The sequence below is a fragment of the Mytilus galloprovincialis genome, chromosome 14, assembly GCF_965363235.1.
Source record: "Mytilus galloprovincialis chromosome 14, xbMytGall1.hap1.1, whole genome shotgun sequence".
Lineage (NCBI taxonomy): Eukaryota > Metazoa > Mollusca > Bivalvia > Mytilida > Mytilidae > Mytilus > Mytilus galloprovincialis.
The window spans coordinates 38,033,771-38,056,702 of record NC_134851.1 but is presented as its reverse complement, the minus strand read 5'-3'; the positions used below and the strand labels follow the sequence as shown (position 1 = coordinate 38,056,702).

Genomic DNA, 22,932 nt, shown 5'->3' with positions numbered 1-22,932 from the left:
GAAACATAAATATTTTTGTTTACTCAAATCATTTAGAAAGTTAATAAAACTGAAAAAAATAGAATATAAAAAGAAAATCTTTGATAAACTTTCAGATTCAATGAATAAAAATCCTCAGGAATACTGGAAAATACTAAAATCACTAGAAAACAAAAATATAGATGGAGATGATGATTTAAAAGAAATGTTAAAGGACAGTGAAAGCACAATTAAACATTTCCAAAATCAAGGAAAGTTTTCAAAAATAAATAATGATTTTCAAACCAAAATTGAGCAAAAGCTGAAATTTTTTGAAGATAATATTTCTTATAACCCTGAAACAGACAGGCCTATTACTTGCTCTGAAATTAATTGTATTTTAAAAAACTTAAAAAATGGAAAAGCAAGTGGTCCAGATAGTGTGTTAAACGAGGTAATTAAATTTAGTAGTCCAGTAACTACCAAAGCATATGCTAAATTATTTAATCTTATGTTAAAAACAGGACACTATCCAACTTCATGGAATACTGCATACATAACTTTAGTACATAAATCTGGTGACAAATGTAACCCAAGCAACTACAGAGGAATTTCTTTAATCAACTGTATATCCAAATTATTTAGTAGCATCTTAAATCAAAGAATGATTAAAACTTTGGAAAAAAATTTAACTAATGCCCAATTTGGATTTAGAGTTAATCATAGAACTGCAGACAGTGTATTTATCCTTAAAACTTTGATTAATAAATATATTCATAAAAATAAAAGAAAACTTTTTGTCTGTTTTGTAGATCTTAAAAAGGCTTTTGATTCCCTTTGGAGAATTGGAATGCTTTATAAATTAGCTAAAATGGGTGTAGGGAAACATATGTTTGAAATAATAAAACAACAGTTTATTCATACTGAAGCATCTTTAAAATATAATGATAAACATTCTAGATTCTTTCCCATTGACCGAGGAGTAAAACAAGGGGACAGTATTAGTCCCACACTCTTCAATTTATTTATTAATGATATAGTTGAAAATTTTGACCATAAAGGTTCAACACCCTTGAGAATATTAAATTCTGATATAGGAAGTCTTTTGTTTGCTGATGACCTTATAATTTTATCGGAAAGTAAAGAAGGTCTTCAAAATAGCCTAAATAACTTATCAAATTACTGTGAAAAATGGCAATTATGTCTAAATACTAAAAAAACAAAAACAATGATCATTGAACAAAGAACTACAAAACTGGAACCATACATTGTAAGGTTCAATAATGAAAAAATTGATAACGTTACAGAATATAAATTTCTGGGCACTCTGATAAAAAATAACGGAAATTTAAATGCAAGTTTAACAGATTTAGCCAAAAAAGCTAAGAAAGCTCTGTTTTCATTAAAAAAACATGCAGCCTTTTGGGGAAATTTCCCTGTTAATGTATCCTGTAATCTTTTTGATTCTCTTATAAAACCAATTTTAACATATAATGCTGAAATATCATACATGGATACATATCAATCTTATTATAGAGCAAAAGGCAGATTAAAATCTCAAAACAAAGATATAGATAATTTCCAATATTTGGATAAGACTCAAAAGGTTCATGTTAATTTCTGTAAATATATTCTAGGTACTAAAAAAACATCTGCTAATTTAGGCGTTAAAGCTGAACTTGGTAGACAACCAATAGAAAAATATATAAAAACACAAGCAATTCTTTATTGGGCTAGATTAAATACTGAAAACATAAACCCGTTACTAAAAGAAAGTTATACATTAAGTAAACACCTTGATTCACAAGGAGTTTATACTTGGTTCACTTTTATAAAAGACTCAACACAAGAAATGAATATTGATACACAAAAAGTAATGTCCTGTCAAAACATGGAACAAGTTAACAAATTAAAGACTTGGATTAAGAATACTACAAGTAAATTTTATACAGAACTACTGGAAAATAAAATAAATAGTTTGAACGAAAATAACAAACTTTTTCTTTACAAAAATATTAAAGTCAAACGAGACCAAGAATTTTATCTTAAATATCAAAATTTTGAAACTAGACGTTTATTTACAAAAATCAGAATTAGTGACCATAATTTGCTCATTGAAAAGGGCAGATATCTAAAAATACCTCGAGACAATAGAACATGTCCAACTTGTAAAACCTTAGAAGATGAAAATCACTTTCTCCTCCACTGTCAAATTAATAACGTTTTACGTATAAAACTTTTTAATGACATGGCAATAGATAATCCTATGTTTCCAAATCTATCTGATACACAAAAACTAGTAATTCTACTAAATCCTTCTAATATAAACCAAGTGAAAAAAACAGGTTCCTTTATAAAACAGTCTTTAGAGCTGAGGACAGGGGACTCTTAGTTAGTTTTACTTGTATATGTATAGATATATGTGTGTGTTCAACTCAGTTATTTTATTGTTGTTGTTACTTTTGTTTATGTCACAAGTATAATGTTACTTATATGACAAATAAAGATTATTAAAATCAATGTTCCGGTATGTACTAGTATTGAAATCGGAGGCTCTAGGACAATGTTACTGACCAGATTAAAAAAAATGTTTTCTTTAAATCCTTTCAAATAAAACAAAGACTCAAGGTCACAACTTAAAATGTATCTACACAAAAAAGAAAAAGAAAAAGAAAAAAGAAGCTACCAATATGATAGCTAGAACTGCAGTCGGATGAGGAAGGAAAGAGAATATATATTTGAAAAAAAAATAGATATAACGTTCACAAATACAAAACAGGATACGTCAGCTCTTCATAGGTCAACTCTAATCCGTTCATAATGAAGTTATGAAAAGAAGAACACATTGCACTTAAAAAGGAAGCAGTACAGTGCGATATATAGTCTTATCAAGTCCGTCTAAACGTATCAAATTCTGCCTAACTTAATTTAAAATCACTTTCAAAAAACTATCTTAGCAACTTGGAATTTACAGCAAACTAATTACGCAATTACATATTAAAGTTCACATGGATCGAAGGATAGCATGTAAATATGCTATGTTTAGTTTGAAACATTTGGTGTTGATAATATATATAGCAGTATAAATATTAACCATTAAAACATTTGCACGCTGAACTAGGGTTAGGATGGGAATCATTTTCAAATTTTATGCTGTTTATTTTCTTTTTTACGTAGGCATTTATGTTCAATGAACTCCATCAAAACAGACCCTCATGAAACGCTAGCATGTTAAATTTTTAATTATAGGACCATATTGAATTTGAGGACAGTATATTTACATGGTTGCTGGTGGCTTAATTTACACTGCATGTACCCAATGATATTTTTTTTTCTCAGTAGAAGGAATTTAGTTTAAGAAAACGACAAAACCAAAAAATGATGTAATACCTGGTATTAATCGTACATCAATGATAAAACGGAATATTTTGGAATAGACTAGCTATTACTATTTAGAGAAGCATTGGACAGTTTGGATTTAACCTTGTTTACCTTTGTCCTAAATTGAACAGATATTTATTTGAATCGATCATAAAAACACCAGTTTAATATATGTTGTTTACCTTTGTTCAACGAGATCGATCCAGTACGTTAACACTGCATTGTAAAAGATCAGGTGTTTGACCTCATAGCCTTACCAGCATGTTGTAAACAAATGATCGTAAAAATAGAATATGACCACGTATAAATTTCTTTCGAAATCAAAGATCCTGATTTTTAAGGAAAAGTTTTTCCTTTGTATGGAATGCAGTGGTGGATCCAGGGGAGGGTTCCGGGGGTTGGAATCCCCATTTTTTGGACGATCAATGCATTTGAATGGCGACATATAGTTGGACCCCCCCCCCCCCTTTTTGTTGTTGTCCTGGGTTGGGACCCCCTTTTAATATGGCTATATCCGCCCCTGCAATGGGGTTTTCAAGGAGAGCAGGATCTGGGGATTGGATTTCCCTTTTTTGACGATTTGTGCATTTGAATATACATGAACATATACACTTCATTTAGACCCCCCTCTAATGTAGGCTGGGTTAGGAAACCACTCTTAAAAATGGCTGGAGCTTCCCCCTGGTATATACTTTCTTTGTTATCCTTGAAACTTAAATTGTTCCTCTCAGAGGACAGTCTCTTTAAGAATCTACGCTTCTCCGCTTGTACTATTTTTATATTTAATTTGCAATATGAAAATAATAAAGATTGGTAAAAATGATGTTTCAATAAAAAATAAAAAAAAAAAAAATTAAACAAATACAACCTCTTCAAGATTGATAGCTGTATTTTTCAAGGACTGTTTACAATGCATGATAATAATGTAATCAGTGGTTATATCATGTGTGGCAATTATAGGCTAAAACAAGGTCAATGTCAAGAAGCATAGATTAGGGAAAATATTGTGTTTAGATCATTGTACATGAACTTCATATTTAAGTAATAGCTGCTGCTATATACACCAAAGGTTAACTCAGGGACACCACTCAAAACTGGAGAAAAAGGAATAGGACACCACTCAAAAGAGGGAAAAAAGGAATAGGACACCACTCAAAAGAGGAGAAAAAGGAAGAAGCTACAAAGATGAAATTAAGCACTACATGTGTTTGAGGAAAACCACAATAGAAAAACGAAAACTCTACACAAAAAATGTGCTTCGGTCAATTAAAATTGTAATATAGAAGAATCATGATCATTTATTCTGATCAGATATGCACTTGCAAGAAGCATATGGCATATGCATGATCAGTTAGAGATATTCGAACGATGAGTTTTGTTATCCATTGTGAATCAAACGTTTTGAAATTAATGTTTATATATTTATATATGATAATTTACCAGAGATAATTTAGATTTTAATTAATTCATTTCGACAAATAATATTTAAAAAAACCGTTTCTAAGCAACCACAGAATTTAACACAAACTGATTACGCATTTAATTAAAATGAGTTCATATCTTTGATCTAAAGATAACATTTAATTTAAAACCAGTTTATTTTGGTTTGAAACATTTGATTTTTTGTTCATATGGTAAGAGCATATAACCTCCACATTGTCAAAGGATTCGAATAAGGGTCTCAATTTCTATATTCCTTATATTGTTTATGCTCTTTATTCTCTATGTTATTTCCATATTCTATTCACCCCAGTGAAACGCTTAGAATTCTAAACAGTATGGAGTAAGGTAGTTAAGTTTGAAGTAACCTAGTACCGTTTTGAGTAGATTTAAACAGTTTTGAGTAGCCTTGAACAGTTCAAAGTAACAAGTACAGTTTGGTTAGCATGTACAGTAAGGAATAACCTTGTATCGTTTTAGTAGCCGTTTACAGTTTAAATTAAAAAGTAGTTTGGAGTAGCTGTGCGCAGTTTTGCGTAGCCTTCATCAGTTAGTAGTCACCTACATTAGTACAATTAGTAGCCTTGAACAGTTTAGAGTTACCTAGTGTAATGTTGAAGTAGTCTTGAACAGTTTACAGTTACCTAGTGTAATGTTGATTGAAGTAGTCTTGAACAGTTTACAGTAACCTAGTGTAATATTTAAGTAGTCTTGAACAGTTTACAGTTACCTAGTGTAATGTTGAAGTAGTCTTGAACAGTTTACAGTTACCTAGTGTAATGTTGAAGTAGTCTTGAACAGTTTACAGTAACCTAGTGTAATGTTGAAGTAGTCTTTAACAGTTTACAGTAACCTAGTGTAATGTTGAAGTAGTCTTGAACAGTTTACAGTAACCTAGTGTAATATTTAAGTAGTCTTGAACAGTTTACAGTTACCTAGTGTAATGTTGAAGTAGTCTTGAACAGTTTACAGTTACCTAGTGTAATGTTGAAGTAGTCTTGGACAGTTTACAGTAACCTAGTGTAATGTTGAAGTAGTCTTGGACAGTTTACAGTAACCAAGTGTAATGTTGAAGTAGTCTTGGACAGTTTACAGTTACCTAGTGTAATGTTGAAGTAGTCTTGGACAGTTTACAGTAACCTAGTGTAATGTTGAAGTAGTCTTGGACAGTTTACAGTAACCTAGTGTAATGTTGAAGTAGTCTTGGACAGTTTACAGTAACCTAGTGTAATGTTGAAGTAGTCTTGGACAGTTTACAGTTACCTAGTATAATGTTGAAGTAGTCTTGAACAGTTTACAGTTACCTAGTGTAATGTTGAAGTATTACCGGGCCACGTCCACTTATATTTTTGTCCATCTGATGAGTTAAGCCTTTTTCAACTGATTTTTATAGTTCGTTCTTATGTTGTACTGTTATACCACTGTCCCAGGTTAGGGGGAGGGTTGGGATCCCGCTAACATGTTTAACCCCGCCACATTATTTATGTATGTGCCTGTCCCAAGTCAGGAGCCTGTATATTCAGTGGTTGCGGTTTGTTTATGTGTTACATATTTGTTTTTCGTTCATTTTTTTACATAAATAAGTCCGTTAGTTTTCTCGTTTGAATTGTTTTACATTGTCTTATCGGGGCCTTTTATAGCTGACTATGCGGTATGGGCTTTGCTCTTTGTTGAAGGCCGTACGGTGACCTATAGTTGTTAATGTCTGTGTCATTTTGGTCTTTTGTGGATAGTTGTCTCATTGGCAATCATACCACATCTTCTTTTTTTTATATTGGACAGTTTACAGTAACCTAGTTTAATGTTGAAGAAGTCTTGAACAGTTTACAGTTACTTAGTGTAATGTTGAAGTAGTCTTTAACAGTTTACAGTTACCTAGTGTAATGTTGAAGTAGTCTTTAACAGTTTACAGTTACCTAGTGTAATGTTGAAGTAATCTTGGACAGTTTACAGTTACCTAGTGTAATGTTGAAGTAGTCTTGAACAGTTTACAGTTACCTAGTGTAATGTCGAAGTAGTCTTGGACAGTTTACAGTTACCTAGTGTAATGTTGAAGTAGTCTTTAACAGTTTACAGTTACCTAGTGTAATGTTGAAGTAATCTTGGACAGTTTACAGTTACCTAGTGTAATGTTGAAGTAGTCTTTAACAGTTTACAGTTACCTAGTGTAATGTTGAAGTAGTCTTTAACAGTTTACAGTTACCTAGTGTAATTTTGAAGTAGTCTTGGACAGTTTACAGTAACCTAGTGTAATGTTGAAGTAGTCTTGGACAGTTTACAGTAACCTAGTGTAATGTTGAAGTAGTCTTGGACAGTTTACAGTTACCTAGTGTAATGTTGAAGTAGTCTTTAACAGTTTACAGTTACCTAGTGTAATGTTGAAGTAGTCTTGGACAGTTTACAGTAACCTAGTGTAATGTTGAAGTAGTCTTTAACAGTTTACAGTTATATAGTGTAATGTTGAAGTAGTCTTTAACAGTGTACAGTTATCTAGTGTAATGTTGAAGTAGTCTTTAACAGTTTACAGTTACCTAGTGTAATGTTGAAGTAGTCTTTAACAGTGTACAGTTACCTAGTGTAATGTTGAAGTAATCTTGGACAGTTTACAGTTACCTAGTGTAATGTTGAAGTAATCTTGAACAGTTTACAGTTACCTAGTGTAATGTTGAAGTAGTCTTGGACAGTTTACAGTTACCTAGTGTAATGTTGAAGTAGTCTTGAACAGTTTACAGTTACCTAGTGTAATGTTGAAGTAATCTTGGACAGTTTACAGTTACCTAGTGTAATGTTGAAGTAGTCTTGAACAGTTTACAGTAACCTAGTGTAATGTTGAAGTAGTCTTGAACAGTTTACAGTTACCTAGTGTAATGTTGAAGTAGTCTTGGACAGTTTACAGTTACCTAGTGTAATGTTGAAGTAATCTTGAACAGTTTACAGTTACCTAGTGTAATGTTGAAGTAGTCTTGGACAGTTTACAGTTACCTAGTGTAATGTTGAAGTAATCTTGGACAGTTTACAGTTACCTAGTGTAATGTTGAAGTAGTCTTTAACAGTTTACAGTTACCTAGTGTAATGTTGAAGTAGTCTTGGACAGTTTACAGTTACCTAGTGTAATGTCGAAGTAGTCTTGGACAGTTTACAGTTACCTAGTGTAATGTCGAAGTAGTCTTTAACAGTTTACAGTTACCTAGTGTAATGTTGAAGTAGTCTTGGACAGTTTACAGTAACCTAGTGTAATGTTGAAGTAGTCTTTAACAGTTTACAGTTATATAGTGTAATGTTGAAGTAGTCTTTAACAGTGTACAGTTATCTAGTGTAATGTTGAAGTAGTCTTTAACAGTTTACAGTTACCTAGTGTAATGTTGAAGTAGTCTTTAACAGTGTACAGTTACCTAGTGTAATGTTGAAGTAATCTTTGACAGTTTACAGTTACCTAGTGTAATGTTGAAGTAATCTTGAACAGTTTACAGTTACCTAGTGTAATGTTGAAGTAGTCTTGGACAGTTTACAGTTACCTAGTGTAATGTTGAAGTAGTCTTGAACAGTTTACAGTTACCTAGTGTAATGTTGAAGTAATCTTGGACAGTTTACAGTTACCTAGTGTAATGTTGAAGTAGTCTTGAACAGTTTACAGTAACCTAGTGTAATGTTGAAGTAGTCTTGAACAGTTTACAGTTACCTAGTGTAATGTTGAAGTAGTCTTGGACAGTTTACAGTTACCTAGTGTAATGTTGAAGTAATCTTGAACAGTTTACAGTTACCTAGTGTAATGTTGAAGTAGTCTTGGACAGTTTACAGTTACCTAGTGTAATGTTGAAGTAATCTTGGACAGTTTACAGTTACCTAGTGTAATGTTGAAGTAGTCTTTAACAGTTTACAGTTACCTAGTGTAATGTTGAAGTAATCTTGAACAGTTTACAGTTACCTAGTGTAATGTTGAAGTAGTCTTGGACAGTTTACAGTTACCTAGTGTAATGTTGAAGTAATCTTGGACAGTTTACAGTTACCTAGTGTAATGTTGAAGTAGTCTTTAACAGTTTACAGTTACCTAGTGTAATGTTGAAGTAGTCTTTAACAGTGTACAGTTACCTAGTGTAATGTTGAAGTAGTCTTGGACAGTTAACAGTTACCTAGTGTAATGTTGAAGTAGTCTTGGACAGTTTACAGTTACCTAGTGTAATGTTGAAGTAATCTTGGACAGTTTACAGTTACCTAGTGTAATGTTGAAGTAGTCTTTAACAGTTTACAGTTACCTAGTGTAATGTTGAAGTAGTCTTGGACAGTTTACAGTTACCTAGTGTAATGTTGAAGTAATCTTGGACAGTTTACAGTTACCTAGTGTAATGTTGAAGTAGTCTTTAACAGTGTACAGTTACCTAGTGTAATGTTGAAGTAGTCTTGGACAGTTTACAGTTACCTAGTGTAATGTTGAAGTAGTCTTGAACAGTTTACAGTTACCTAGTGTAATGTTGAAGTAGTCTTGGACAGTTTACAGTAACCTAGTGTAATGTTGAAGTAGTCTTGGACAGTTTACAGTTACCTAGTGTAATGTTGAAGTAGTCTTGGACAGTTTACAGTAACCTAGTGTAATGTTGAAGTAGTCTTGGACAGTTAACAGTAACTTAGTTTAATGTTGAAGTAGTCTTGAACAGTTTACAGTTACCTAGTGTAATGTTGAAGTAGTCTTGAACAGTTTACAGTTACCTAGTGTAATGTTGAAGTAATCCTAAACAGTTTACAGTATTTAGTTTGAGATGACTTGTAAAGTTTGGATCATAACCTTTATGATTTTTTCGCGGCAAATATTAGACCGTTAAAATTATGTATCTTTAATATCGCATTAATTAAAATTTTGAAATTCGATCTAATTAAAAATATGAATATTATAGCATTTTATTTTTAAAATAAAAACTTGAATAGACAGACTTGATTGAAATTTGCAGAATAACAATTTTATTTATGATTACAGATAAAATTTCGAGTCGACCTTAGTATTCAGAAAAAATGAAAATAACAGTCATTTGAAGCTAGGATATGGTTTGCTACAGCGTTAAAATTGTTAAATTCATCGTCACTTTTCCAGAACTTATGTTTTGTTACATGTATAACTTCACTCGTCGCAATCAACATTCCATTTCTAGAAGAAAAAAAAACCTTCTCAATTTAATGACGATATATTGCAGATTGACCTCTCTCGGTAATATGTATCTGAATGCATATTGACAAACCGGTATGCAGACACTTAATGTTGATTTCCAAAAATTTAGAAAGGTATAATCAGCCAATCGATCTACCATCCTTCCTTCCATCCTTCTATCCTTCCTTCTATCTCATGAACTTTATGAAATGTTTTCAATATCGGAATATTAAACCTTGACCAATGAAAAAGTATTATGACGAACAAGTCGAACTAGAAAAGTGCAGAATATCATTTACTTAAAATCTTTTAAATTGCAGTAAAACACTTGAAAATATAGATAACATGTCTGATGCATTAGCATTTAATATACTTACAATCAACTTTTACCTTTTTACACTTAAAACTTATGTCATACACAGCGTGAATGCTCATAATTTATCAAGTAAAATGCACTTTTGTCGTTGATGTCTTCTTTTCCTTCTGCAATCTTGTATGAGCAAAAATATTTCACTGATCACATTCGGAACATTTTTGTTTGTATTAAATATATTCCTTAGACTCACGAATACCGTCCCCTTATTTATGATATTGTCAAACTTAGGTTTTGGGTGTTTGTTGTTTGTTCTTTTGTGGTAGAGCTTTTTGAAGCAAGTGTGACAGGCAGATGCAGGGTGATATGACTGTATGATTTTCAGCTGTGACAAGATATAATGATCTTGTTGACGGGAGTCTTTTGACCGGCCTGAAAATAGTCAAATCTGTTTTCTGAGAATTGGTCTTTATTCAATGCGTTCAATTTGAAAAGTCATATATATAATAACAGTATTACATAATAAAATATAAAGTATAACAATATTAATGCGGTCAATATATGCAATACAATAACAAATCATGAATATCAATACTGAAGATGGAACTGTGAAGTTTCTCACTATTTCACCTTGAACGGTGTAAACTCGTAAAGGGTTTGACTGGTTTCTTAATTGTGCAGCCTGACATGCATGGGACTTTGCAGTAAACAATTAAACAACTTATAAACTATTCATTTGTTCTAATTTAACAACCAAATATCTCTATAATAATAATTTCAACTTATTCTCAGAAACTTTTACTATTAAAAACATGTATTTACAGTATGACATAGCTGAAGGCTATTATTTACAGACAAGCAAACAGTTGTAAACAAATTTGCATATTAAAAGGGGGAGATAACTGAAAGTTAAAACTTGGGACTGGGACTAGCTCACATACTAAAAATAATAACATGGGGGACTTTATACATATAGCATATAACACAATAAATGAAGTTCAATAAACGCATTTACTTTGAACCAAAAAACTATGTAACAAACTGGGAATCTTATGAAATAAGAAAACAAATGCAACATTGGGCTTTGCAATGGGAAAAATAGAGAACATCAGTTTACTAGCTTCTAAGAGCTTTCTGTTACCTAACGACCATGAGAACTAATGCAAAAAGCTTTGAATAATTATGTTCTTACACCTACCATTGTTTACAAATAATGGGTAAACTGTAAATTGAGACATATTACTTGCTCATGAAATTGTCGCGGTAAAACTGGAGTTGTCTCCCATATAAAAATTACTTCTGATGAAGCGTGTTCATTTTAGTCTAGTTTTGGCAACTAGTGTTCATTTACAAAAATACTTAATATGTTTGAAATTAATAAAAACTTTCAAAATATTAACTTGAAAAAGATATATACATATTTAAAATTGACCAACTGGTTTGGCGTCTTTCTCTAACTATTGAAAATGATAATTTCTCTTAAAAATGCTAAATTGGCTTAACTCATTAGAATGAGCTTTTAGAACTTTTAAATATACATTGTAAAAATGAAATAAATACTTTGAATCTATAAAGGAAATAGATTTTTAAAATAAAATAAAACTTAGTTTTCACTTACCTGAAAATAGTCAAATCTGTTTTCTAGGAATTGGTCTTTATTCAATGCGTTCAATTTGAAAAGTGACGCTATTGAGTGAATAAAGACAATTCACAGATTTGGACAATTTTGCAGGTTCAACCAATCAGAATTCGTTTCTACATATTAATCCATGGTAACACAAAAATTAAAGTTACCACGTGTTAGGATTATCCCCTATATCGCTCGGAGAAGCTTTACGTAAGAGCTTAATTGAAACTAATGTAGACAAAGAATTTACATCTTTTTGAACAAAAGAGTGTAAGAGGATCTTATATACTAAAATCTGTCACTTAAGATTTGACAAAGAGAAAAGTTAATACTTAATTAAACACCTGTTTCTTATGTCCTTAAGAATTTCTAAATGCGACAAAGAATAAATAAAGTTAAGCTAAATTTAACAAAGAATGAATGAAGCGTCTATTTGTAACAAAACTTCAAAATGTTTTTCATTAAATGTAAAATTATTGCAATATAAAAATTCAAATATTAAAATAAGGCTTTTCTTAATAAAAATTCAAATAAGAATTTTTAAGCAAAATTACACTGTGACAACTCCTCCCTGGCCCAACTGCTTTGGACCCCAAAGCTTCAAAATGTTATATCATTACACAATTTTTTTTTTATTAAATGTCATCAATAAAATTAAAATAAAGTCTTTGATTGTTCATTTGAGAAACACACATCTGCTGGAACGAGGGGTGACGGTCATCATGTCCATGGTTAATTTTGGGATGTCCAACGGTACGGTTTGTGGAAACATAATGATCGGTTACGATATGAATTCCATCCTATGAATGTTCATGTGTAGTTTGAGAATAGGTTCGATCCAACGGTTGATACGGAGTGTCCATGTGTAGTTTGAATAGGTCCAATCCAACGGTTGATATGGGGTTTCCAAGTGAATTGATATATATCCAAGAATAATGCTTTTTATTCACAATGGTTTTTGTTGATGGTGCCTACTTTTCAGGTTGCTGTTGCCAATGATGCCAATAGTTCTGTATACATATATATAAACCAAAAAATATATGAAACCAGTAATATATTAAACAAAATTTGAATGCAAGTCATGCTCATCAAGGTCATAATATCTGCCATAAAAGGGGGGTTTAGATAAAGTCATGTCTAATAACCAAAAAATCAAGGGGTCATATTTACACATATATATACATTAAGAATCATTGAATTGTGACAAACAAGGTACAATAATTACTCTTTTTGAAAATTAGTTGTTCACTAACTTAGGAAATGAATTGAAAATTCATGCTAAAAGACTAGGATAAAGTGAATCTGAATCTGCTGCTAATGCTTGAACTGTTTGCTTAGAAACATTTGCTGGCTGACTCAACATAGTAGCGAAACCTTGATGTGTCACATAAATATAGGCATTAAATGGCTGTGCCAAAACTTTCTTAATTCTATAAGACTGAAGAAAACTTAGGGTAAGTGTGGTTGGAATCTTGACAAACTTTTGAGTAAGCTTGTTTGTAACTTCAAATGATGACCACACTGCGAACATTTTACATGAGGGGAATGAGGCAACAGTCAAATCTAAGACCGATGGTCTTGAAAATCCGTAGTAAGATGGGCACAAGGATAAATCTAATATTGGGATGACAACACAGTCGCCGCCACAGGTTACTTCCAAAACTAATGAGGTACACCGATTGTGCTTTGATTTGTACAAATAACATATTACAAATAACAAAAAGATTAAAACTAAAATACTCAAAATAACAGAAGCGTGTACCCATGAAAATTCTGATGAGAAAAATGACTTAACTCTATCCATAATATCATCTTGCTCCGCTTGAGGAAGCTGAGTGGGTTTAACATAAATAAAAGAAGGTACACTCTGAGACTTGGTGTGCGACATTTGTTGCATAATTGTCATGGTCATTGCTATCTTTCTTGTTTTACAAAATAAAAATGCGAAAGCGAAAAGTGAAAGAATAGCAATGCCAAGTGAACAAAAACTAACAATAGTATTTGTATCCAGCCAAGAAGACTGCAAGCTTATATCTCCAGACAACAGGGGTTCAGTTAAAGTTTTAAAAATCATTTTATCCTTTTTAGCAGCAACAGCTATTTTCTTTAAACTTAAATGGGTCTTTGTGTCTGCTGCTAAAATCTTTGACATACTATGGTTATAAAAAGAAAAATCTGGGATTGCTAATTGTACAGGAGTAGTAAAAAGAGAATCTGCTAAAAGGGAGGTAAATCGCTTTTCATCGAAAAATTCCTGTACAAGGGCTAAATTAACTGGATGAAAAATTGAAAAATTTGAACTTGACTCATAACAATCAACTAATCTGGGAGAAAAATATAGTTTCCTAGTTGACAATGAACATTTGCAGGGTATGTTGATAACACAGAATGTGCACCCAGGTATCTTTCTTTGGCTTTGAGGACAAACTAAGTCCAATTCTTCACTGTCGTAAACAAGCACCGAAGTTGGTGTTAACTCAATAATATCATGAGAAAGGTGATTTTCTAGAAACCTAAAATTGCAAAGTCTTGATACCTGTTTGACATTATTTTGGAACAATGCAAGGGAACAATCAGGAACAGTTATAGGAATGAGTGCCTTATTAAAAGTACAGAAAACAATAGGTCCATGCACACAATTAGTTAGGTCATCAGTTGATACGGGGAGGTAATAATCATGCTGATAGGTTAGTGCAAGGTATTGTGGTAAATCTAACAATTTAGTTGCATGCTTAGTTGTCTTATTAGTAGGCGTTGGTACGGGTAAAGATATGATTTTATAGAGTTGAAGAGGTTGTGCATGCGAGGATACTGGAAATTGCACCGTGATGAAAAGAGATGAGAAATTACGGGTAAATATAAAGTTGGATGTAGTGTAATAATATGAAGGATGAGAATGTGTTAAATAGAAACCAGGGTACTTCTTGTTTAATGTGCTCTGAATTTGGTGAAGCGTGCGAGAAAAATCATGTTTTGGAATGAGGAAAGGTGAAATTCGTCCTTCTACCAAGGATTGAAAAGCATTCTGTAACTGAAGTAAGTTAGATTTCAAGACATTAAAATTGTTAGTTAGGGTGATTAGAATCTGTGAAATATTCACCATGGATTGTTCCGACGAAACTATTGCTAATTGAAATGAATGGGCAATTGTCTGAATTTCTAATGAATTGTCTTTAATACCCTGCATTAAATTGGATGTTCTTTTATCGATCACTTTCACAAAAGATGAAAGGTGATCACTATGTTGCTGGAGAGCTTGAGTTATACTTCTAGATTTTGCATTTAAAGCATTTATGTGATTGGCCAACAACTGAACATCACTCATTGTTGCCAATCCAAATAAACCTTTGGCCATTGAGCCAATAAAAGGGAGAATGGCGCGACCATTTCTATTTGATTCAAATAATTTAGTCTGAGGAACTAATATTCTAATTGCTTGTATTGTTTCTTTCAAATCATGTTCCATTGAGTCGTGTAAATGCTGGATAAAATGTCTCATACTGTTCATTGATGAACATATACTGGAGTGGTTCTTGTACGAACAAATTGGCAATTTAGAAATGTGAATTTCTCTGGGTCTTGGTATATCTATTTGGAATGTGTGTAGCCATGCTTCTTTGGCTAGGTACATCTTTGAATCTGGGCGAAACACTACTCCATAGTTGAGTCTTTGGATAACATCTTGGGGAGATGAGGTTGTGGCACCAGCAGAAAACATACTTAAAAGGACTATATAGGTGAGAAGGAGACTGTTCAAAATAGTCAAAGAGTGGCCTACAACGATATCAAATGCAGAAAGTTAGATATGCCAATTTTTAAGGTGACTGAAAGTTGACGTCTCAACATACAATCTAGCACTAAAGACTACAGAAATAACTGTAAAATAACATCAAAAGCAAATCCAAATTTCGAGATCTGATCAGTACAAGTAAAGCCACTTATCAGAATAGATAATAAACTAAGACATATATATTTGGAACAATAATCTCAAGCTAGCATTTCTTCAATCTATTATTACCAAAAGGTATATGAGTCGAAAGTAGTAATTGGTGAACCTCAAAAGACATACAATAATATACTAATAAAACTAAAGTGAAAATCTCTTTTATACACTTTCAAAAGGGGTGGAGTGATACTGAGGTATCCTTCTAATAAACAAGGGGGTGATACTGAGGTATCCTATAATAAACAAGGGGTGATACTGAGGTATCCTTCTAATAAACAAGGTGGTGATACTGAGGTATCCTATAATCATAAGGGGGTGATACTGATGTATCTTTTATGAACAAGGTGGTGATACTGAGGTATCTTCTATGAACAAGGTGGTGATACTGAGGTATCTTCTATGAACAAGGTGGTGATACTGAGGTATCTTCTATGAACAAGGTGGTGATACTGAGGTATCTTCTATGAACAAGGTGGTGATACTGATGTATAATATGAACAAGGTGGTGATACTGAGGTATCTTCTATGAACAAGGTGGTGATACTGATGTATAATATGAACAAGGTGGTGATACTGATGTATAATATGAACAAGGTGGTGATACTGATGTATCTTCTATGAACAAGGTGATGATACAGATGTATCTTCTATAAACAAGGTGGTGATACGGATGTATCTTCTATAAACAAGGTGGTGATACTGAGGTATCTTTCTTCACATGAATTTTCTTGGTCCTGGTATAGTCCTGGTCACGTTTGAATACTAACTTCAAGTAGAGACTTCTTTGCATGAAATGTAGAAAAACAATGACTTAAAACCTAACCAGAATGAGAAATAAAATAAGAGTGAAAACAAAAGAACAACTAGGTAGAAAACGAGAAAACTAATATCAATTAAAGTAGGATTTCCTGCGTTTTCCTTGTTTTGTCCATCTACTATTAATGAAATCTGACATCTCTTGGTCGAAGCATGTATCAGGTTCCCAAGTGCATGAACCATCAAGCCATTTAATATACATCTCTCTGCGTCCATGTTTTCGTCGACCTCGTAAAACTTTTTGGATTTGGTACCTTGTAGCAGGGTCTGGAGTTTGCTGAGGGGTTGGGGTGGGTTGTTGGGTTGCTTCAACATTGACATTTGGGGTTACTTCATCATCTTGGTCAACTTCTGGGTCTGAGTCAGAGTCTGAGTCTGGATCTGGGGGAATATTTTGATCGTCTTGAGAGAGTCTCTGCCGAGTAGGATCAGGTCGTATATATGGTTGCAGATTGGTAGCATTGACTAATGAAGCTTGCTTTTTGTGGTCTGAGATTCTTCTGATACCATATGTGTAATTTGGACCAATTTCTTCTATTCGATATGGACCAGTAGCTTTGTCACAAAGCTTTCGTGACTGACCTTTAGGAAATTTGTGGACCTTTAGTAAAACAAGATCTCCTATAGCAAATGTTCGTACTCTGGCTGTTTGATCATGCCTCACTTTGTCTTTTTCTTTTTGAGCTGCCTCATTCTGAAGTGCAATCTTGTGTGACATCTTAATGTTTGACAGGAACTGGTCAATGTACACTCGTGTGTCCTGTGGCAAGGAGTCCTTTGGCTCTAAAGCAATATCAAATGGGATTTTCATCTCTTGGCCAAACAACATGTAAAAAGGAGAAAAACCTGTGGTTGCACAAACTGATCTTCGAAAGGCCATCATAATACCTGGGATGAGAGAAGGCCACTTGTCATGGGTATCATTACAGTAAGTTCTAAGTGACTGAGCAAGTGTGTGATTTTGTCTCTCGACAGTGCCATTTGTGTTAGGGTGGTAAGATGTGGTATGATGCTGAGTAACTTGGAGGATTTCACACATAGCTTTGACAATCTTTGACATGAAGGGCTGACCTCTGTCACTTAGCAAAACTCTTGGGCAACCAAATCTAGATACAACTCCTGTGTATAGATTATCCGCTATCTCCTTTGCAGTCTGGGTTTTCATGGGAAATGCTTCACACCATCTAGTAAAAGCATCAATGACCAATAAGATGTACTCATAACCTTGAGAGTTTTTAGTAAGGGGGCCAAGAACATCTATATGCCATCTGTCGAAACGACCAACTTGGGGCATCTTGGTAAGAGGGGGTCTGTTTGGATTACAGTTTTGCTTTGCTCTCTGACACCTATCACAGGATTTAACATAGTCTGTGATATTTTGATGCATACTTTTCCACCAATATTTTTGTATGAGGGAATTGTTGACTTTGTCAATACCAAAATGTCCTCCTGCTGCCAATGAATCATGATATGATTGGAGCGCTTCAAGTCGCAGAGATTTAGGAAGGGCTATTTGCTTGATTCTTCTAAACTCAGGGTCCATGCCTCTGCAACGTTTCTGATACCAATGAAAAAGAACACTATCCGACAAAGAAAAATATTTGCTCTCTGAAACAACTTTATCTCTGTGTTTTGATTCTTCAGGAAGGTCACCAGATTCAAGATAAGTGTAGATGGCTGAAAATTCAGGACATTGTTTTTGTAGTTCAGAGAGAGCAGGTTTATCCTCAACTATGTTTTGAATGTTTTCAGTATCTACTGCAGATATGATAGGACATTCTTGACAATCTGTTGCATGTTCAGATGCATAATAGAAATGCACTTCAGCTCCAAACTGTACTTCATCCTCAGATTCAGAACTCTGGTTTTCTAAAGAAACATGGGATTCAATAGAGTCGAAAGAAGATATACCCTGCTCTTGAATTGGTATAGAACCAGTGTCAATTTGTGTGGCCCGAAAAGGATTGGGTACACGACTTGGACAATCAGCTACAACATTACTTTTCCCTGGACGATGAATAATGTCAAAATTAAGATCCTGAAGTTTTAGAGCCCATCTAGAAAGTCTACCTGTGTGCTTAGCTGACTTTAACCAAACTAGAGCATTATGATCAGTAATGACTGTGAAAGCACTGTTGGCCAGATAAGGACGGAAAGTTTCAACACCTTTAAGAATAGCTAAGCACTCTTTTTCTGATGTGGTATAATTGCGCTCTTCCTTTGTTAAAGATTTATTGCCATAGGCAATAGCATATTCCTTGTTATCAGAATTCAGTTGTCCTAGTACGAAAGCAATGGCAGTATCAGATGCATCACATGTGAGAATAAAAGGTTTGTCTAAATCTGGATAACTAAGAACTGGAGCATTGACAAGGGCATGTTTGATAGTGTCAAAGGCTGTTTGACATTTTGGAGTCCACTTCAGTTTTACAGGTTGGTCTTTGTGAAGTAAAGAGTTTAAAGGAAAGACAATCTTAGAATGGTCCTTAATGAAACGACGATAGTAGTTTGCCATGCCTAGAAAGCTTCTTAACTGTTTTTGTGTTTGTGGGGTTGGAAACTTGCTGACAGCACTGGTTTTAGCTGGATCTACTTTGACGCCTTCTCTAGAAATGATATGACCCAAAAACATAATTTCCTTCACTGCAAAGTGGCACTTACTAGGGTGAAGTTTCAAATTGGCATGCCTCAACCGATCAAAGACTTGGGACAGGTGGTTTAAATGGTCTTCAAAAGTTTGAGAGAAAATGAGAATGTCATCGACATATACCAATACAAATTTCCAGTTGAGGCCCCTAAGAACATGAGACATCATAGCCTGAAAGGTGATAGGACTGTTCATTAGACCAAATGGCATCCTCTTAAACTGATAGATTCCTGTCTGTGTGATAAAGGCACTTTTGTGTTTGCTCTCTTCAGTTAGAGGGACCTGATGAAAACCAGATTTTAAATCGACACATGAGAAATACTGGGCCTTGACCTCTCCAATGGCATCAAATACACTCTCCATATGGGGTAACGGGAAGGTCTGAGGAATACTAAGCGCATTTACCTTCCTATAGTCAATCGCCATTCTCATCTCGCCTGATTTCTTGAAGCACATGACAACGGGTGAAGCCCAATTAGAACATGAGGGTTCAATAATGTCATTGTCAAGAAGTTCTTTGACCTGCCTATCTTGTTCTGCTCGAACTTTTGGAGTTTGCCTATATGGAGGTGATCTAAAAGGTTTCGCACCAGGAACTGTTTCTATGTGGTGGTTATATAAATGGGTGCAACCTAGCTCTTTGAGAGAATTTGCAAAGATAAACCTGTTTTTCTGAAGGAAAGCTAGAAGCTTTTGTTTTTCAATTGAAGTCAAACAAGCACTAGAAAGATCAAAAGTCATGTCGTCAGACTTTGATTTAGTAGTAGGAGAAAAAGAAGGAGTATCAGCTGATTGCTTATCATCTATATAGTGAATTTCTTCAGTACTGACATGTGACACCTTGGCAATAACTTTGTGTGGTCTTAGCTTAATGTCTGTAGCCGTGGGATTTAAAAGTCTTCAATGAGCTTTGCCATTATGAATTTTGACTAGACATTTTGCCACAACTACATTCTGAAGAAATTGAGGAGGAGCATCTAAAGGTTCTAAAAGTACTGTGCTATCTTCGTCTTGCTTTGAGACAGATACCTGAATCAAGGTTTCAGAATGTTTAGGAATAGTAACCACCTTTTTAGTTCGAACTAAGCCTGAATTTAGAGTGATAGAACTAAGAACAATATTTGGGTTATCTTTCAACTCTAAAGTACAATCTTGAAAATTGATGAAGGCTCCATTTTTCTTCATGAAATCAACACCAAGAATGAGAGAATGATGAAGTTGATCAAGTACATGAACAGTTTGAGTAAACTGTTTATTGCCTACATGAAGGGTAATTGAAAGCTTGCCTAGAACTTGAACATGATTGCCATTGGCTGCAATAACTTGTTTCATTGCCCCAGGTTGCAGTGGAACTTTAGCATAAGAGGTCCTATCTAAAAGATTTCTATTTATGACAGAAATATTTGCACCTGTATCTATCAAAGCTTTGGTTCTGGTTGTACCTATGGTGACATAAGTTGTGCATTTGTCTGAGTCTAAAGAAATAATTGTGCAAACCTCATTGTTTGTACCAGTTTTGTCATTTTCATGACAATGATTTTTATCATCCTTGTGCCTACCCCTAGACTGCTGCCTAAAGGAAGGCTCGAATCCCTATGCCCTATTACCTTGTGACACATGTTGGTTTCCCTTGCTTAAACAAACATAGCTGAAATGACCTTGTTTGCCACACTTATGACATGAATTTTTGTAAGCGGGGCAGATTGACCTTGATTTACATGACTTACCACACCCAATACAGGATCCAGGTGGACCGTTACTCATTACTGGTCTTTGTCTTTGAACTGGCATCATTGGCTGGCGGTCATTGTAAGTAGGCACCTGAAAAGATTGTGAATTTTGATAACTATTAGCATTATTTCTTGTATTGTAAGGCACATAATCAGACTGTTGTTTGTTGGAACTAATTGCGGCTATAGAGTCTAATCTTTGAGAAATTTTGTCCATAATTTTGTCTTCAATGGATGAAACAGCTTTTATAATAGAATTTTCAACACTCGATTGTTGAGGTTGTACCATATTTACGGTCATTTCAGCTGTAATCGACTTGCTGAGTAAGTCGGACATTGATACAGGATTTTGTGGTACAACTATTTGTTGAATCTGTGGTTTTAAACCTCTATAAGCAAGTTTTACTAAAAATTGTTCTGAAACACTGTTCGTTTTATTGTAATTTAAGGCTCGGTGTAGATATTGATCAACCGGTTCATTTTCTTGTTGGCGGAGATAAGTAAGACCAAATTGACTGTCTTCTTGTTTGTGTTGTTTAAAACGGTTGAGAAAGGATAGTTTTATGTTAGCCAACGAGGCTTTTGTGGTTGAATCAATCATTTCAAACCATTGTTCGGCAATGCCACATAAATAAAAGGGTAGTACAAGAATTGCCTCCCATTCTGCCATTCGCTGAAGGGTAATGTAGGCAAGAAAACTTGCCCACCATTGAACCGCATCAGTGTCACCATTGTAATGCTTTAAGTTTACCATGATCTTAGAGTTTGTAAAACCTGGGGGCGCGGGTCTATTGCTACCCTGCCCTGAAGCTGCAGCCTGAACTGGTGGTGGCTGCACTGGAACCAGTGGTGGTTGGTCCTGCAATACTAGTGGCTGAATCTCAATAGGTGGAGGTGGTGGTGGCTGATTTTCAACAGGTGGAGGTGGTTGGTTTTCTGGCTGAACATGTACTTCTTCCACTATGGGTTGGTCCATTATTACTGCATTTTGGGGTTGCATGTTTGTAGATCTCAACCAGTAGCTCATCAATTCTTTGTCCTGAAGTTGCGGTCTGCTGTCTTTTCTTGCTGGGAACTTTGGGTCCGCCGCCAATTGTCAAACTTAGGTTTTGGGTGTTTGTTGTTTGTTCTTTTGTGGTAGAGCTTTTTGAAGCAAGTGTGACAGGCAGATGCAGGGTGATATGACTGTATGATTTTCAGCTGTGACAAGATATAATGATCTTGTTGACGGGAGTCTTTTGACCGGCCTGAAAATAGTCAAATCTGTTTTCTGAGAATTGGTCTTTATTCAATGCGTTCAATTTGAAAAGTCATATATATAATAACAGTATTACATAATAAAATATAAAGTATAACAATATTAATGCGGTCAATATATGCAATACAATAACAAATCATGAATATCAATACTGAAGATGGAACTGTGAAGTTTCTCACTATTTCACCTTGAACGGTGTAAACTCGTAAAGGGTTTGACTGGTTTCTTAATTGTGCAGCCTGACATGCATGGGACTTTGCAGTAAACAATTAAACAACTTATAAACTATTCATTTGTTCTAATTTAACAACCAAATATCTCTATAATAATAATTTCAACTTATTCTCAGAAACTTTTACTATTAAAAACATGTATTTACAGTATGACATAGCTGAAGGCTATTATTTACAGACAAGCAAACAGTTGTAAACAAATTTGCATATTAAAGGGGGGAGATAACTGAAAGTTAAAACTTGGGACTGGGACTAGCTCACATACTAAAAATAATAACATGGGGGACTTTATACATATAGCATATAACACAATAAATGAAGTTCAATAAACGCATTTACTTTGAACCAAAAAACTATGTAACAAACTGGGAATCTTATGAAATAAGAAAACAAATGCAACATTGGGCTTTGCAATGGGAAAAATAGAGAACATCAGTTTACTAGCT

At 34.0% G+C, this 22,932-nt stretch overlaps 1 long non-coding RNA gene across 1 annotated transcript; it reads right to left on the bottom strand.

Annotated features, from left to right (window-relative positions):
• Window positions 1-10,680: 10,680 nt before the first annotated feature.
• Window positions 10,681-21,484, bottom strand: LOC143059647 (uncharacterized). The gene is made up of 2 exons (XR_012973548.1): window positions 20,993-21,484; window positions 10,681-15,630 (listed from the first exon to the last, which is right to left on the bottom strand). It is a non-coding gene; the product is annotated as an uncharacterized LOC143059647 (long non-coding RNA).
• Window positions 21,485-22,932: the final 1,448 nt, after the last annotated feature.